Below are 18,151 nucleotides of genomic sequence, written 5' to 3'. Positions count from 1 at the left end.
AGTTTAGAGCTGAGATTTGAGCCCAGGTCCATCTAGACTCCAGAGTTCATACTCTCTTATCATTATCCTGTGGTAATGATCCCAGAGGTAGAATATAATCAGTGGTCTTAGAAGCAAACTTTGAAACATGAAATAATACATAAAAATGGTAAAGAAATGTATTTCCTAGGTCATCATTGTTGTACTTCCCCTGTTTATTGGAGTTTGCTGATGGCTTGCTTCTTTCTGGCTCTATATGCCTCAGTTCTTACTTCCAGTTAATAGCAGCAAAACACTGTAGTAATGGCTTGTGACATAATTTCCTGAGAGTGCTGTTCTGTAAAACTGACTCCCAACTAAAGCTGATTAGGGTTTTGCATTTTTCATTGACTTCACTTTGCAATTTGAACTACTTCATCTCTTCTGCAGGCCAACAAATGTAATCTTGACAGCACAAAGCAAGTATGGGTTAACTTGCACTCAGAGTTTCGGACTTTAAACATCTTCACCTTTTGAGGTTAAAAGTCTCATTTTATAACTAGCTTTCTCATCCATTTTTTCTTAATATTGGCTCCTTATAAATATAAACACACAAGATAATTACTTTCTCTTTCTCTATCCGTGTGTGTGTATATATATATATGTATGTGTGTTTCTTATTCCTTTTCTTTCTCTGATTCTTTTTTTCCTCAAGAACATAGTCTAATACAAGTGTAAGCTATTTTCTAAAGTTGTGTTTTTCAAGAAGATGGTTTGGTGACCTCAAAGTTTACCAAATCTTTTCCCCCACCCCAGTGTAAAGGGACCACAGTGTTTTCACCAATCACACAGACATAATAAAATATGTACCAAAAGGTATATTACAAGGATAGAGAAATGATCAAAAACATTATGCAGCATCCATGTAATGAAATGCTTTGCAGCTATTTAAACCAGTGAAGTAGATCTATTTGTACTGATTAGAAAAGTATGCATGATTAATTGAAAAGAAAAAGCAAATTCCAGGCCAGTTTGATTTCATTTTTAAAATGTAAATTTATAAGACTGTATAGCTAGTCTGTGTAGCATAGGCTATTCTGGAGGAAAGAGATTAGAGGGTTGATGTGGAGGACTTTGTCTTCTTTTTTATGGAATTTTAAATAGTTTTTGGATTGTAGGTAACTTACTTTCTTCCTAGTGTTTTTCAGTATTTTCAAATAATTTTAAGCTAACAAATAAAGCTATATTTTTAAGGCATTTTCCTCAAAACTCGAAAGTTTAATAGTATTATCTTACCGTTCTCATAAAAATACATGTTTTCTTGAAATTAGAATATGGTCATTGTAGACTTGCCCAGTTTGTATATTTTTCTTCATGGGCAACATCCTTGAAGTTTTAAAATTTTAGGTGTGAAAACAAAAGAGTTCTATAATCTTGGAAGTGGGAAAACTATTTTATATATCAGAATTGAATTCTGGACAACTGCAGTTGATTCCTCTATTTTCTATTTCTTTATTATAATGAACATGAAAAAACAATTTATTAAAGGTGTAGAACTTATATGGTGACTATTAAGCCTATAACACAGGCATGTACTACAATCTTGCTTTTGATTATTAGAAAAAAAAAATAGGACTTCCCTGGTGGCGCAGTGGTTAAGAATCTGCCAGCCAATGCAGGGGATGTGGGTTCGATCTCTGGTCCGGGAAGATCCCATGTGCCACAGAGCAACTAAGCCCGTGTGCCACAACCACTGAGCCCACGTGCCATAACTACTGAAGCCCACGTGCTCTAGGGCCCATGTGCCGCAACTACTGAGCCTGCGTGCTGCAACTACTGAAGCCCACGTACCCTACAGCCTGTGCTCTGCAACAAGAGAAGCCACCACAATGAGAAGCCCGCACACCACAACAAAGGGTAGCCCCCTCTCGCCACAGCTAGAGAAAGCCCGCGTGCAGCAACAAAGACCCAATGCAGCCAAAAAAAAAAGCAAATAGTATAATATTATTAAGAATAGTTACCAGCCATTAGCCATAATGTGACAAATTGGAGATTACATTCTTATGAAATCATTTCATTTGGTTAGGAGGTTATGTCAGGCCTTTAATGAGGAATTACTTAAAGAATGTTTATGATTATCTCCTCTTGGGAAAAAGTCATAATTTAGTTTGGAATGGAATGCATTATATAGTAAATTAGAGAATATTTTATACCAGTCAGCACCTCATGTCCATGAAAGTATTTTATTTTCTACATATTACTGAACTTTGTAATCCTAAGCAAGATAGTTAGGTTTGGTTCTGTGAATGGGTCTTCACTGTGCAAAGGCCCTTTCCTCTTATGTAACAAAGATGGCAGAGTAGGACAAGTTCCTGCTTCTGATAGACAGGAACAGGCTAGGGTGCGTTATGTAAACTCTGGACTATAGCTGTAAACACCAGTGCTGAGACCCTACCTTGCCTCTCTAGCCCCTTTCCCCAGAGAGGGCTTTGTGGATGACTTATGGACAAGGCATGGTCCTGAAGGAGCCATTAACACCATGGAAGTAGCCATTTCTATCTACCCTGGGGTGACTGTGTGGACTGGGAAAGATGTCTACCCAGAGGCCAGGCATGAAAGAACAGCAGAACAGGAAGTTGGTGCCACTTCCTTCATACCTGCTGTTGTCACTAAATCAGCTTACCTGAGAAAAATATAAGTCCCTGATCTATTCCTTTTAAGTCATGTGGATAGGATAGTCTGCCTTTGGTGTCTTTAATAGATTTAGAATCTGTCTGGAATATGTGGGTTTTAGAAATGAACTAGAAATATGTGGGCTCATATCCCTAAGAAATTTTTAAAATTGCTATAATTATGTAAAATCTTCTGCAGTAATACCATAATGAGAGAAAAAGAATACTGGCCCACAGTTCAACCTGCTGCTTGATAAAACAGTTACTCTAGTATTATTGAGATAGTTGACCCATTTATATAAAACATCATAGGAATCTCTACCTTCCCTCAAAATGGCAGAAAAATTGAACCTAATGTAAAACTAGATACAACATTTAATAGGTATTCAATAAATATTTGCTGAATTATCTTATAATTTGTCTTTTCATTTTCTGGAGCCTGGACCTATTATAGGTTTGGTAGGTTGTAGCCAAGCTTACTGGACTGGAATTTCAGTAGGCTTAGTGGTGCACTATGAGGTGAACATTTTTTCTCATACGGTAATAGGATCAGTCCTTGAGCACTGACTTGGCCTCTCCTTTGTGGCAGAACTTAGGACATGCCTCTGTGAGGAAAAAGAGAAGAATCAGGGAACCCCCTCCACTCATTTGTACCATTATATCTTGTTTAATCTTTGCATTTCTTTTTTACTCTTTTAATAGTAAAATAAAGTGAAATCAAACTTAGTGAAGTCTAGGTCATCAGTCTCAGCAGTCTTCCAACCTAAGTGGCTTTGTGGGCATACACAAAACCTAGTATTCTTCTGAATACCTGCTATAATCATCAGGAGATTTCTCTAACCTAATAATAGATTTAAAACACTAGATTATAGGGAATTCCCTGGTGGTCCAGTGGTTAAGACTATGTGCTTCCACTGCAAGGGGCATGGGTTCGATCCTTGGTCTGGGAAATAAGATCCCACATGCCACATGAGGTGGTCAAACATAAAAAAAAAAAAAAAAGCAACAACAAAACCCCCACTAGAGTGTAATATGAAATAATTTTATCAATTAAATAATTTTCTATTAAGTTTATAGAAGAACTTTTCCTAATCCTGTATAGCTAAATATACTCACTTTATCCTCACAATTCCAGGCAAGTCGCGTGTTTTGTTTTGTTTTTCTAAATTAAAAATCAAATAAGTGTCTTCTTCAAATTTATGTCAATGTCACAAATAGATTTTAGGGTCCTAGACCCTGAGGGTGCCTCAACAAGGTCCATTTCCACCTTGTCTCAATGGCTTTGGGGATGACCCCAGCTCCAAGGTGTGCTTGATTTGTGTAACTCAGGCTAATTCCACTCACCCTGGCACAGTGATTGCTTCAGATAAACCTACCTAGTTCTGAAAATACACGTTGATAAAGGTGAGAAGTTCTCTTTCATAATTAAGAAAAGGATCCAAAGACCATTAACATAATCTTGACAAGTTGGCTAATTTTAGCAGTTCCTATTTATTATATTAGCCTGTTTCAGAGTGTGAACTTTGTAATATATAGTCCTCTTTAAACGCCGTGTAGAATAAGTGTATGGATTAAGGTTGGAGACAACAGAGTAGAAGTGCAGACAGAGTGAAAAGTTTTGGAGAAGAAAGATCATATAAATGATTGTTTTAGCTGCAAGCAACTGGTAGCGGTCCTTTTCTTCTGAGAAGAGTACTAAGGTGGAAGGGAGATTTACCTTTTACCATATATCCTTTCCTACTTTTTGACTTTGTATCAAGAATTTTGTATCAAGATACATTTGTATCAAATGTATCTTCTGTATACATTATCTAATAAAAAGGAACTTTGAATTGATGGTGTTATAGTCATCTGAAAAGTTCTCTGGACACTTTTATAGTTCTCAACCTCCTAAATTGCTGCATTGCGCACATGGCAATAATGTTACGGAGCCAATGCCCCTGGGTGTTCGTTTATTTCAGTTGTCTGTAGTAGTAGGTCTGTAATGATTCATGCACATTGCCTTTCCTTCTTTAACCAGTACAGCCATCATCAGTTCTCACATTCAAAATTATACTCTTGCCTCTATTTTTTAAAGAAAACCTCATCTCAATCTGACCATATTTAAACACTCCAAGAATGCTTATGTTTAACATTTTTTGAATGCCACCATCTCAAATATTGACAAAAGCACGGCTGATGCTAAAACAATGACATTATATTTTATTTAAAACTTCAGCTTTTATTCTGAAAGTATAATAAATACAAAGGAGATCTGATCAACTAACATCAAAGCGCAACAGTTTCGAAGCAACTAAATTGTAAGTTAGTTAAGAACAGGAAATATTTTTAAAGATTTCTTTATGCCTCCTACAGTATAGTATCTTGAACATAGAAGGTACTTAATTAATAGTTGTTCATTGGACTTGATGAACCAAAGATTCTAACATCAAAACACCAGAGGATTCTGAATACACACTTATTTTAGGTAACTGTGCTGTTAATGGAGGTGAGGTGGTAACATTTAATGTGCAGCTGCTGAGATCAAGTTTCCCCTGCTATTTAATGTGTGCAAAACAACTCAACAAATGTTCTGTATTTTTCAGGTATTTCTAACACTTTTTGTTATGTTATTTTAACTTTTAGTCACCAAAATTAAACTCCTAGCCACAAAATTATTTTAAATATGTAGTGTGTCTGTGAAACAAACTCAGAAGAATCCTAAATCATGATGTAATACTATACTGATTTCAAGTACTAACCACCCTGCCTGCTTGCCTTCTTGTGTATGGTTTTATTTACATATTCTTATTGTATTTATTATAATTTAATCTTTGTTTTAAAAAAATTCAGCCGTACTTCTTACTTCATGTGTGTTACCCATGAGCTTTAAATACACAAAGATGCTGGAATCCCTTATGAACTTCCTTATATCCATGCCAGATTATAAGAGATGACATAGTAGTATAGTAGGGTCTTTTGGTATTTTGAAAAACCCACCCATTTTAATGGCTTGAAGTGAGAGCCTTTATGTGATTCAGTCCATGCTGTAATGTGTCCTGTTATAGGATGATTCAGAATACACATAGATATGTATAAACCAACACCAAATATCTTTCAGACTTAAGGCTGTTGGGGTTATTATTACTGGTACTGATGTGGTTTTTATTACTAATGTGATTAATGTGATCATTCTCTCAAATGTTCATGGCTGAGTAGAACAATAGATGATCAGCTTTCAGTGCGTGAAGAATGCGCTTTGGTTGGCAGACACCAGCATTACCTCACCCAACATACGAAATTTCTTCAAAGAAATAATCTTACTATTTGCTAACAAGTTAATGGGATTTGCAGTTCTTATTATTGACTGGTATTCTACAGTACTTCTATGAATTTTAAATCAATACTCTATTAAGAGTTTCTTAATGATCATAAATGCATCAGAGGTTTTTTTTCCTTTGTTTTAATACCTATGGTGATGTTTGGCCCACACTGACCAGCACTAAATTCTGGTAAGTTACCACTGGCCAGGATGTGATCTCTCTTCTTTAGAGTTCTGGAACTTTAATAATCACAGCTTTCAAATAACTGGTTTACTCTAGCCAAGCACTGAGTAGGTCAGTGTGTGTGTGTGTGTGTGTGTGTGCTAGAAGATCACTTTATTAATTTTTAAAATATCAGTGTTTCCATCGGCTGGATTACTTGTATCTGTTATCTGGCACCCATTCGCTGGTACCAAAGTAACCAAGAAACCATATAATGTTGTTTGGTAAATATGAAGCAGAGTTAAGGGAGTTTGGTACTTAAGGGAGATTTTCCCTTCCAGCTGTGGTAGGTCCAGATAAACGAGCCCTCCTTCACTATCAAACACACCTTTCCGGCCCCTGTCCTCTTATCTACCATATGCAGAATTTCTCTTTTCTTTGTATAAATTCTAGATGAAAATCCAGTTTTGCTTTTCAATTCTGTTTTCTGTTTTCAATATGCATACTTAAAAAAATCAGCGACACTCCTTTACTAATTCAGAGATTAACATAAGAGTAATGAAGCAAAAGGAGGCTCTCATGCTTCAGCGTGGGAGTGGTGTTACATTTCAAGTGCAGCTCCAAAAGAAATTCCAATCTTTTTTTTTAAAGATTTAATTTTGTATTTATTTTTGGCTGCTTTGGGTCTTTGTTGCTGCACGTGGGCTTTCTCTAATTGTGGGGAGCGGGGGCTACCCTTCATTTCGGTGCCCGGCCTTCTCCTTGTGGTGGCTTCTCTTGTTGCAGAGCATGGGCTTTCGGCGTGCTGGCTCCAGTAGTTGTGGCACGTGGGCTCAGTAGTTGTGGTGCATGGGCTTAGTTGCTCCACAGCATGTGGGATCTTCCCGGACCAGGGCTCAAACCCGTATCCCCTGCGTTGGCAGGCAGATTCTTAACCACTGTGCCACCAGGGAAGTCTCTTGATTGCCACTTTCCTCCTAGCTTCTGGAGGACAAGCCACGTGCTCCCAGAAGCATGCAGTCCCCTGAGAACTGTAGTTCTTTCTAGGCCTTTCTTTTCCACTCCTAAGGGAAGAAGGAAGAAGCTTAAGTAGGCAGTCCCTGAAAGTTTTGTGGAAGCAGTTTGGGGGGAAAGGAAAGAAAGAAGCTGTGCATCCCCTATGTTAATAATTTTAATCTGGTCACATATACAAGACAATAAGAGAGCCCCGTTATTTGTGGGGATTATGGAAACCACCTTGATTTTAGAAAATGTGATGCAATGATTATTTACACTCAAAGAAGTATACCTACCTGACCTAAATAGTCCATCTTTTCCCTCAAATACCAGTTAGGGTCTCTCTTCACCAGCAGTCCTCTGACTAGTGACTTTTTAAAAGTCTTATGGTTGAGGGTGCTTCAATAGCTGAAGAGGGAGCGTTGCATGACTTATGTCCCTCTCACTCACATACCTGCATAGCCTTTGTACTCTGCATGCAAATCTGGGAAAGAGCATTTCGTCCTAGTTATTTTTAGCTAATATTGTTTAAAAATTACTTCCTAATCATTTCTTCAAAATACTGTTATTATTAAATAGTTTTCATTCGTGAAAATTTGAAAATAAAAACAGCAGAAAAAACCCATTTATATTTCAACACTCAAAGGCAAGCAGGCACTGTTCTCATACTCTCTTGTTCTCTCTCTTCTCTCCTTTTCTTCCTCTCTTTGCCTCGCCCTCCTTTCCTTTCTCTCTTAACATGCTTTTATGAACCCATAGATGGAACCATATTATAAATACAGTTTTGTTAAATTTAACTCAATTCGTTAATATAACCTAACCTTAATATAACCTAAGCATTTCCCACTTATTCCGCATTTGTCTATTTCTTTGAAATAATATACTACATTTTAGTAACTTTCCTTTAATTGGGCATTTAGAATGAATTTTTCCAGTCTTTTGCTCTCATACTGTGGCCACTGGCTCCCCTGGAACACCACCAACATAACCTGGTCATAAGGCAAAGCTGAATGTATTGCTTCCCTCTGTAAAGGAGACCATTCATTACCTTGACAGAATCTTAGGAGCATCTCAGAAGGATGAGGGCAAAGTTGGGATGTTTAGTAGGCTTTTTGGGGGATCTGATGTAAAGTGGGTCTTTGAATAAGAGAGCTTGACTAAGACAGGGTAAGAATCATATAATAGTTAAGGATTGATTGGAGGACAGGCCAGGCAAAGGCTTTGAGGCTAGGGTTTTGGAGACTGAAAGAGAAAACCAAGGTAAGAGTCTACCACAAATATTATCTTGTTTTTTTTTTTTTTTTTTTTGAAGTACGCGGGCCTCTCACTGCTGTGGCCTCTCCCATTGCGGAGCACAGGCTCCGGACGCGCAGGCTCAGCGGCCATGGCTCACGGGCCCAGCCGCTCCGCGGCATGTGGGATCTTCCCAGACCGGGGCACGAACCCGTGTCCCCTACATCGGCTGGCGGACTCTCAACCACTGCGCCACCAGGGAAGCCCTATCTTGGTTTTTGATGTAGAAGTGTTGCTTTTTAAATTACTGCATTTCTTTGACTAGTTGTAAGGACATTTTTGTGACTTATTTTTGGGTAATTTTATTTTTCATTTGAGAATTACTGGCTGATATCATTTGCAATTTTCTTACTGATTTGTATGAACTTTTTGTAAAGTTAATGAAATAGCCCTTTTCTTGTCATTTTTGCTGTTAAAATACTTTTTCCAGTCTGTTACTTTCTTTTATATCTCAGTTAATTTATCTAGGTGCATATGTATAATATTTTTATATTTTCAATATTATGTTCCTTCTGTATTTAATAAGCTTCATCAGATGTTTGACAAATCTTTACCTTTATTATCTGAGTTTTTTTCTCCTTTGGTTTTGATTTCTTAAGGTTTTAATATTTAATCTATTTTAATTTTATTTACAAATAGAGGATGAGGTGAACACTTAAATTGGCTTTTTAAAAAAATTCACAAATTGCCATTATTTCTTTAATATTTTTCTCCTTTCTCATTGATTTGTAATTCCTCCTTTATCTTATACTAAATCCAATAACAAGGTCTATTTCTGTACTGTCCATTTTCTTCCATCAATGGTCTTTTATTCCAATGTTACCACTATACCTTTAAGATTATTGTTATTCTATTATATAAGATATTTGAATTATTGGTAACACTATTTTTCCCCATCATTGCTTTCTGTTCTCACCTAATCATAATATATGATTTTCAATATCATATTTTTTAAAGTTCTGGTATAAATATCCCATTAGAATGTTGACTGGAATTATTAAATATATGGGGAAAACAGAAAACATGAAGTTTCAAGTTAACAAAAAATGTTTTTTTAAGAAAATGGCGGTTTTTTTGAGAACTTTCTAAAAAAACCACTAGGCTTTTAAAATATGTTTCCTTTTTATTCCCCAAATGACACCTGCTGTGCAGTTTTACTGCCAGCTAGCATGTTGTTTTCAACTTCCACTGGAGGTTTTTTCTTTCACTCAATCTGCAGGCTCTTTTTTCTATTGTATTTGCCAGCATGACATGTACGGTGAAGTATATTTTATCACATATTGCGTATATACAGAATTATTGCATGTGTATTACATATACACTGAAGTAAACAGTATTTGCATTGATTTTTATATTCTCTGGACAGTTTTACTGTAAATAAATACAACGTTTTATCACTTTGTTTACTTTTTCCTTTTTAAAAATTTTACTTATGGTATTCTTTTGGCCTTTGATTTTGGTCAGTGACCTTTAAGAAAAAACAAGAAGAAAAATATGTTTTACCCCGTTTCTACTATAACTAAGGTCTCCACAGGCACTGTCTTAAGTGTGAACTGGGTCATTGCTCGCTGAGGAAGGAATAGTCTGAATATAGCTCCATTGAAGGAAATTTGGTTTGTTTTTTGTTGTTGTTGTTGTTTTGCGGTATGCGGGCCTCTCCCTGTTGTGGCCTCTCCCGTTGCGGAGCACAGGCTCCGGACGCGCAGGCTCAACGGCCATGGCTCACGGGCCCAGCCGCTCCGCGGCATGTGGGATCCTCCCAGACCGGGGCACGAACCCGTGTCCCCTGCATCGGCAGGCGGACTCTCAACCACTGCGCCACCAGGGAAGCCCTGAAGGAAATTTTAAAACATGCCTTTATACTGATACTTACAATTCTAATTCAGCACATCAAGGCTATTTTTGGTCTTCTCCCTTTCCATGTATGTAAGTACCTTCTCCAACAGTGATAAATCTGGCTCTCATTATTTTCAAAGCTAACTGCTGACTGTTTCAATCAATTTATTTTCTCATTGTATCAGTCTCCCAATCTCATTGTCTCCTTCACCTACCATGTCCACGCAACCACCCGCCATCCCAGTCCTGCATGTTTTGGTGCTGGTGTGCACACCGCTCACCGCTGAGAGCCTCCTCATGGCTTCCCCCTCCCTGCTTTACACTCCGTCTGCTTGGGCACTGGCAGCTGATGTACTCCTGCACATCTCCTTCACCTCCTCATCACCCTGAATGCAGAAGGGAAGGGGAAAATAGGCAAAGGTTAGGAAGAGAAAGGAACAGGAAAGGAAGTGAGCAGGAAGGGAAAGGAGGGAAGAGAAAGGAGAGAGTCTGAGGTTTTCATTTGATTTTTAAGAGAAAGAGTGAGTAATTAGATCCTTAAATAAACAGGACTCCTGAATACTCCAAAGGTTCTGGCAATAAATGAAACTCCAGTACTTGCAGCTTACCCTGTGTAAAATTTTCTGTCTTACAACTTTGTTATGTTGTTTGAGTCCAGCATTTGGGCAAGGAGCACACTTCTGGCTCTTCTTGGCTAGTGTTTCTCCTTGAGCTCTCATTTACTGAGGCTTGATTGTTAGGTGGACAAGGGAACAACAGCTGGGCTGCCATAGTACAGAGGCTTTCTTCTCTAATCTGCTCTGGAATGAACTGACCTACACTCAAGAATTTGTACTCCCTGAAACATTTTCCCTTCTTCCCTCCCTCCCTCCCATCCTTTCTTCCTTTGTTTTTTAGGCAGAAGGACATTCATTACTTGACACAAATTATCTTTTTAATACATCAAAATAAATCAAAGATTCTGTTATATCCAGTAAGATGAGCAAAAAGTGTGACTATTCCAAAATATTAGAATCTATATAATTTGACCTAGTATAAAAGCAATTTTTAAAAGGCAATAAATATTTGACTTTTTTTTAGTGAATTGTCATTTGAGAAGGAGTTTCTGAAAAAGCTTGAGGGGGACTTCCCTGGTGGAGCAGTGGTTAAGAACCCGCCTGCCCAGAAACAGAGGCACAGATGTAGAGAACAAACGTATGGACACCAAGGGGGGAAAGTGGCGGGGGTGGGTGGTGGTGGGATGAATTGGGAGATTGGAATTGACATGTATACACTGATATGTATAAAATGGATAACTAATAAGAACCTGCTGTATAAAAAATAAATAAAATTCAAAAAAGAAAAAAAATCCGCCTGCCAATGCAGGGGACATGGCTTCAAGCCCTGTTCTGGGAAGATCCCACGTGCCGCGGAGCAACTAAGCCCGTGAGCCTACAACTACTGAGCCTGCACTCTACAGCCCGCGAGCCACAACTACTGAAGCCCGCACGCCACAGCTACTGAAGCCTGTGCACCTAGAGCCCGTGCTCTGCACCAAGAGAAGCCACTGCAATGAGAAGCCCACGCACTGCAGCGAAGAGCAGCCCCCGCTCGCCGCAACTAGAGAAAGCCCGCGTGCAGCAGCAATGAAGACCCAATGCAGCCAAAAATAAATAAATAAAATAAAAATAAATTTATTAAAAAAAAAAAAAAAAGCTTGAGGGACTTCCCTGGTTGTCCAGTGGTTAAGAGCACACCTTCCAATGCAGGGGGTACGTGGGTTCGATCCCTGGTCAGGGAACTAAGATCCCACATGCATCAGGGCAACTAAGCCCGTGCGCCAAACTACAGAGCCCACTCACTCTGGAGCCCACGTGCCACAACTAAAGAGCCCCCGTGCCGCAACTACTGAGCCCACACACTCTGGAGCAGGCGCACCATAACTAGAGAGAAGCCTATGCACCACAACTAGAGAGAAGCCCGCGCACTGCAACAAAGAACCTGCGCACTGCAATGAAAGATCCTGCATGCCACATCTAAGACCTGATGCCACCAAAAATAAAAATAAATATTTTTTTAAAATAACACTAAAAATATTAAGAAGCTTGAATTGCACTTTAATAATATAATAAATAATTTAGTTGACCTCTTTGGGGTCAACTAAATTCATGTTGCCTAAATATCTGTATGAAAAACTATGATAACATCCATTTTTGCTTGTTTTGTAATAGCGTTTTGAGGAATTGTCAGTTTTAAAGATAGTATCAATATATGCTATATAGTAAAATTACATTTTAGACATTGCCATAAACAGTATAATTCAGTTTCTAAAGATAATTTCCCATTTGTTACCATATTCCACAAGGTGTATAATTTTATCTTCAGAATATCTATGTATATAGTCTAATAAACTTATTTTACTGTGGGTGAACAGAAAAAATATCAATGTCTCTCTAACTTAGTGCTAAATTTAAAGTCGAATTGAACTTAAAATTAGGTTCAGTAAATAAAAATGTTATTTTAAATAGTCTAAGTTATAGATATACATGGTAGTTTTTTTAAAATAAATAAATAAATTTATTTATTTATCTTTGGCTGTGTTGGGTCCTCGTTGCTGTGCACAGGCTTTCTCTAGTTGCGGCGAGCAGGGGCTACTCTTTGTTGCAGTGCGTGGGCTTCTCATTGCGGTAGCTTCTCTTGTTGTGGAGCATGGGCTCTAGGCACGTGGGCTTCAGTAGTTGTAGCACATGGGCTCAGTAGTTGTGGCTTGGGCTCTAGAGTGCAGACTCAGTAGTTGTGGCACACAGGCTTAGTTGCTCTGCAGCATGTGGGATCTTCCTGGACCAGGGCTTGAACCCGTGTCCCCTGCATTGGCAGGCGGATTCTTAACCACTGCACCACCAGGGAAGTCCTACATGGTAGTTTTAAAGTATCAAATGGTTCTATAAGGTGAAAGAAAAGTAGTTATCTGCTGTTCCACCGGCCCCACTCAGAATTTCCCTCCCCAAAGGCAAGTGCTTTCAAATCTTCTAGCTGTTTTTTTCTGATATTTGCCTCTGTATATCTAAGAAACATACCTAAGCTTTTTATTAATATTTAAGTTTATAGTTTCTATTGACTTGCAACTCTAAAAGATGACGATTAGCTCCTTTATCCGAATACACCCTCACACAGACAGATAATTCCTGTCTTTTTATCCTCCTGCCATTTTTGGTTATATAATATTATTTGTTAACTCAATTTCTAGTGTTTAAGTTACTATAACTTTATTCATGTGGTATACCAGGATTATACTTCTTTTCTTTTATAATTTATGTATTTAACTTAGAGTTTAAAATGGTTTTGGTTGCTTAGTTTTCAATATATTTTTCCCAAAGTTACCCCCAAATTTTGCTAGAAATAGAATTCTCAGCACAATATGTTCAGATTCCACCCCCACCCTCTGCCCCAATTTATTAGTTCTTGTTCTTCTTAGTGATAGACTGCCTGGAGACCTGTATCTTCCTGTTCTCATCTCCACTGGTTGTTTCTGGTCTTGGACTCAACTGTCAACCTGGGTTTTTTACTTCACTGCTTTCTTAGGGATTCACTTTCTCCTTCTCTTTTTTATCTGGATCCCACTCTTTCTCATTCTTGATTTACTTCCTTGTTTGGTGGAATACATCCCTCAGTAGCTTCTAGGAAAGGGTGTAGTAGCCAGCCTCCAAAATGGCCCTCAATGATCCCCACTTCCTGGTATTCACAACCCTGTGCAGTCCTCTCCCAATGGTGTATGAGAGAAGTGATGTTATCTCACTTCTGAGATTAGGTTATAAAAGATTATAGCTACTGTCTTGGGAAACTGGCCTCTGTGTTTCAGATTATTTGCTTTGTGGGAAGTAAACTGACTTGTTTTGAGCAGCCGTATGGAGAAGCCCATGTACTGAGGAACTGAGATCTCCTACCAACAGCCAGAGAGGAACTGAAACCTGCCAACAAGTACATGAATAACCATGGAAACACGTTCTTCAGCCCAAGTGCCACCTTCATATAACTGCACCCCTGGCTGACAGCTTGACCTGCAATCACATGAGAGGCCCTTATCTAGAACCCCCAGCTAAGCCACCCCTGGATTGCTGGCCCACAGAAATTGGGAGAAAGTAAATATTTGTTGCCTTAAACTGTGAAATTTTAGGGAAATTTATTATGTAGCAGTAGATAACTAATACAAAGAGTGAATAGGAGATACAATTTTTGAGATATTAAAGTCTAAAAATGTATTTGTTCTATCCTTGTACTTGTTTGGAAGTTTGGCTGTGTATGTAATTCTAGGGTAGAAATGAATTTTCCTTAGAATTTTGAAAGCTTTGCAGTTGCAGTTGAACAGTTCTCAGACATCTTGACTCCTGATTCTTTTCATATGTCCTTCTTTCCCACCCAGAATCTCTGTTCTGAAATTTTATGATGACATATGTTGGAATGGATCCATTTTTATTTATTATACTGGGGGATATATTAGTCTCGTTCAATTTAGAAAGTTGTGAGAAGTTTTCTTCAGTTATTTCTTTGAAAATTTTCTCTTTTTCTTGTTCTTTCTCTCTGGAACTCTTATTTGTAGGCTGTTGAATCTTCTACACTGATCCTCTAATTTTCTTAATATTTTCTCTTCTACTTTTCATCTTTTTTGTTTTTTCTTCTATGCTCTGGATAATTTCCTCAACTTTCTATTGCAACTCTTTTATTGAATTTTAAAATTCTGCTGTCTTTTCCTTCCTCCTGATCTTTCAGATAATAAGAACTTTATTAGGTCGATCAGAATAGAATAAACTTCCAGGGGAAATATTATTCATTGGTTGCAGACAAGGTGTTACAACTACTCAGTTCATCTATTCTATGAACGTTGTTCAAATTTGGAACTGCCCACCTCCCGGGATAGCACTGAAGATCAAACTTCTGCTGTTGAAGGATGTATATAAACTCTAATGCTCTAATTAGATAATTGATTTAGATTTTTTTAAACAAGTCTAATTGTATATTGTTGAACAAAAGACTACCGTCATATGTGGGTTGATGAATTCAGTTAAGTCCTATAGGATTTTAGGCAGCTGGGAAAGTATCAGTTACTGTTCTACAATACATTTACTATTTTTCGTGCTTTTCATTTCTTCACGTAGGTCTGAGGTTCCATTTGGTATCATTTTCCTTCAGCCTGAAAAATTTCCTCTAACATCTCATGCTGACAAATTCTGTTGAGTTTTGTTTTATCTGAAAATATCTTTATTCCAACATCATTTCTGAAGGATATTTTCACTGGACATAGAAGTCTAGTTTTTTTCCTTTAGCAATTAAATGATGTCATTTTATTCTCTTCTTGCTTGCATTGTCTTTTATGAGAAATCAGTGATAATTGCTATTTTCCCCTTGTATATAATGTATTTTTTTCTTCTGGCAGCTTGTAAAATTGTTTTTTGTCTTGAGTTTTCAACAATTTGTCTATGCTTTGCTGTGGTTCTCTCTTTTTTTCTTATTATTGAGATTTTTTCCCCAGTTTTACTGAGGTGTAATTGACTTACAACGTTGTGTAAGTTTAAGGTGTACAATATAATGGTTTGATACATGTATATAATGCAAAATGATTACCACAGTAAGGTTAGCTAACACTTCCATCACCTCACATAGTTACCTTTTTTCCCTTTTCTTTCTTTTTGCTTTTTCAGTGGTGAGAACGTTTAAGATCTACTTTCTTAGAAACTTTCAAGTTTGTAATACAAGATTGTTACCTATAGTTAACATGCTGTATATTAGATCCCCAGAACTTATGCATCTTATAACTGAAGTTTGTACCCTTTGATCAACACCACCCCATTTCCCCCACCTCTCAGCCCCTGGCAACCACCATTCTACTCTTTTGTTTCTATGAGTTTGCCTTTTTTTTTTCTTTTCACAAGTAGACTTATTCTTTTTTTACAATTGAAATATAGTTGCTGCACAATATTATATAAGTTACAGGTGTACAATATAGTGATTCACAATTTTTAAAGGTTATACTGCATTTATAGTTATTATAAAATATTGGCCATATTCTCTGTGCTGTACAATATATCCTTATAGCTTATTTTGTACCTAATAGTTTGTACCTCTTACTCCCCTACCCTTATCTTTTGCCTCCCCCCTTCCCTCTCCCCACTGGCCACCACTAGTTTGTTCTCTATATCTTTTTTGTTATATTCACTGGTCTGTTGTATTTTATACATTCAACATATAGGTGATATCATACAGTATTTGTCTTTCTCTGTCTGACTTATTTCACTTAGCATAATACCCTCCAAAGCCATATATGTTGCTGTAAATGGCAAAATTTTGTTCTTTTCTATGGCTGAGTAGTAGTCCATTGTATATACATACCATATCTTCTTTATCCATTCATCTGTTGATGGACACTTAGGTTGCTTCCATGTCTTAGCAATTGTAAATAATGAGTTTGGCATTTTTAGATTCCACATATAAGTGAGATTGTACAGTATTTTTCTTTCCTTGTCTGACTTATCTTGCTTAGCATAATGCCCTCTAGGTCCATCCATACTGTTGCAAATGGAAGGATTTTCTTTTTAATGGGGGAATAATATATATATATATATGTATATATAAATATTAGTGAATGTAAATATATGAAAAAATATATATCTCACATTTTCTTTATTCATCTGTCAATGGGCACTTAGATTCTTTCCATGTCTAGGCTATTATGAGTAATGCTGCAATGAACATGAAGGGTAGATATCTCCTTGAGACAGTGATTTCACTTCCTTTGGATGTATAGCTGTTGTTCTGTTTATGCTTCTACTGCTCAGAGTGTATTGAGCTTCTAGGATTTGTGAGTTGATAGTTTTCATCAAATTTGGAAAAATTTTGGCCCTTATTTTTTCAAATATTTTTTTCTGCTTCAATCTCTTTTCTTTCTCTTCTTCTGGGATTTCAGTTACATTTTAGACCATTTAAGTTTGTCCTGCAAGTCACAGAGGAACTCATAATTATATGCAACATTTTTTCTTTCTGTGCTTCAGTGTGGATATGCGTACTGCCTCCTCCCCTGTTTTTAAGTTCACTGATTTTTTTTCTTCCACGATGTGTGATCTGCCATTAAACCTATGCAATGAAATTTTCTTTTCATATATTGTATTTTTCAATTCTAGAATTGTTTCTATTGTAAAGTTTCAGTTTCTCTACTGGGATTTCCCCCATCTTTATACTCACAGCTTATGTTTTCTTTACATCTATTATTTATTTATGAAACCTGCTTTAAAATCCTTGTCTGCTAATTCCCCAATTTTGCCATTTGTGAATCTATTTTTGGTCTCTGTTTTTTCTTCCTCCTTATGGGTAATATTTTCATGCTTCTGTGTATACCTAGGAATTTTTAATTTAATACTGGACGTTGTGGCTGGTATATCATTTTGAGTCCAGATTTTATTTTCTTCCTTTTAAGAGAATTGCATTTTTTAATTCAATTTACTTGCAAAATTAACTTGATATTTTTGAGGCTTTTTAAAAACGTGGTTAGGGCAGGTACAGAGTAGCCCTTCCTTTACAGCTTCTGGAGCTTTCTCTATATAACTCCTTCTTCTCCAGCACCCTATCCCACAAATTCCAGCCTCAGCAGACCTGAGCTCTGATCTTTGCTTCCTCACAAGCAGTGAGACCTGTGTATTTGACTTGGCCTCCACCTCTCTGTGCCACAGTCTAGGATGTGCTCCCAAGGGAAAGTTCAGTCAAATGTGTGTGGTGCACTCACCTATGTGTTGTATAGTTTTTTGTTTGTTTATTTTTAATTTTCTGAGGGCTGGTCTGGAAGCAGTTACACTATTGTCAATAGAAGAGGATGTTGCTTTTACATTTTTAACTTCCGAGGGTAAAAATAAATTCTGTAACGTTTTATTCTTCTTTCTATATATTTTGTTATCTCAAGTTCTTTTT

This window comes from Mesoplodon densirostris, chromosome 12, assembly GCF_025265405.1.
Source record: "Mesoplodon densirostris isolate mMesDen1 chromosome 12, mMesDen1 primary haplotype, whole genome shotgun sequence".
NCBI lineage: Eukaryota > Metazoa > Chordata > Mammalia > Artiodactyla > Ziphiidae > Mesoplodon > Mesoplodon densirostris.
This window is presented reverse-complemented; position numbering follows the sequence as displayed.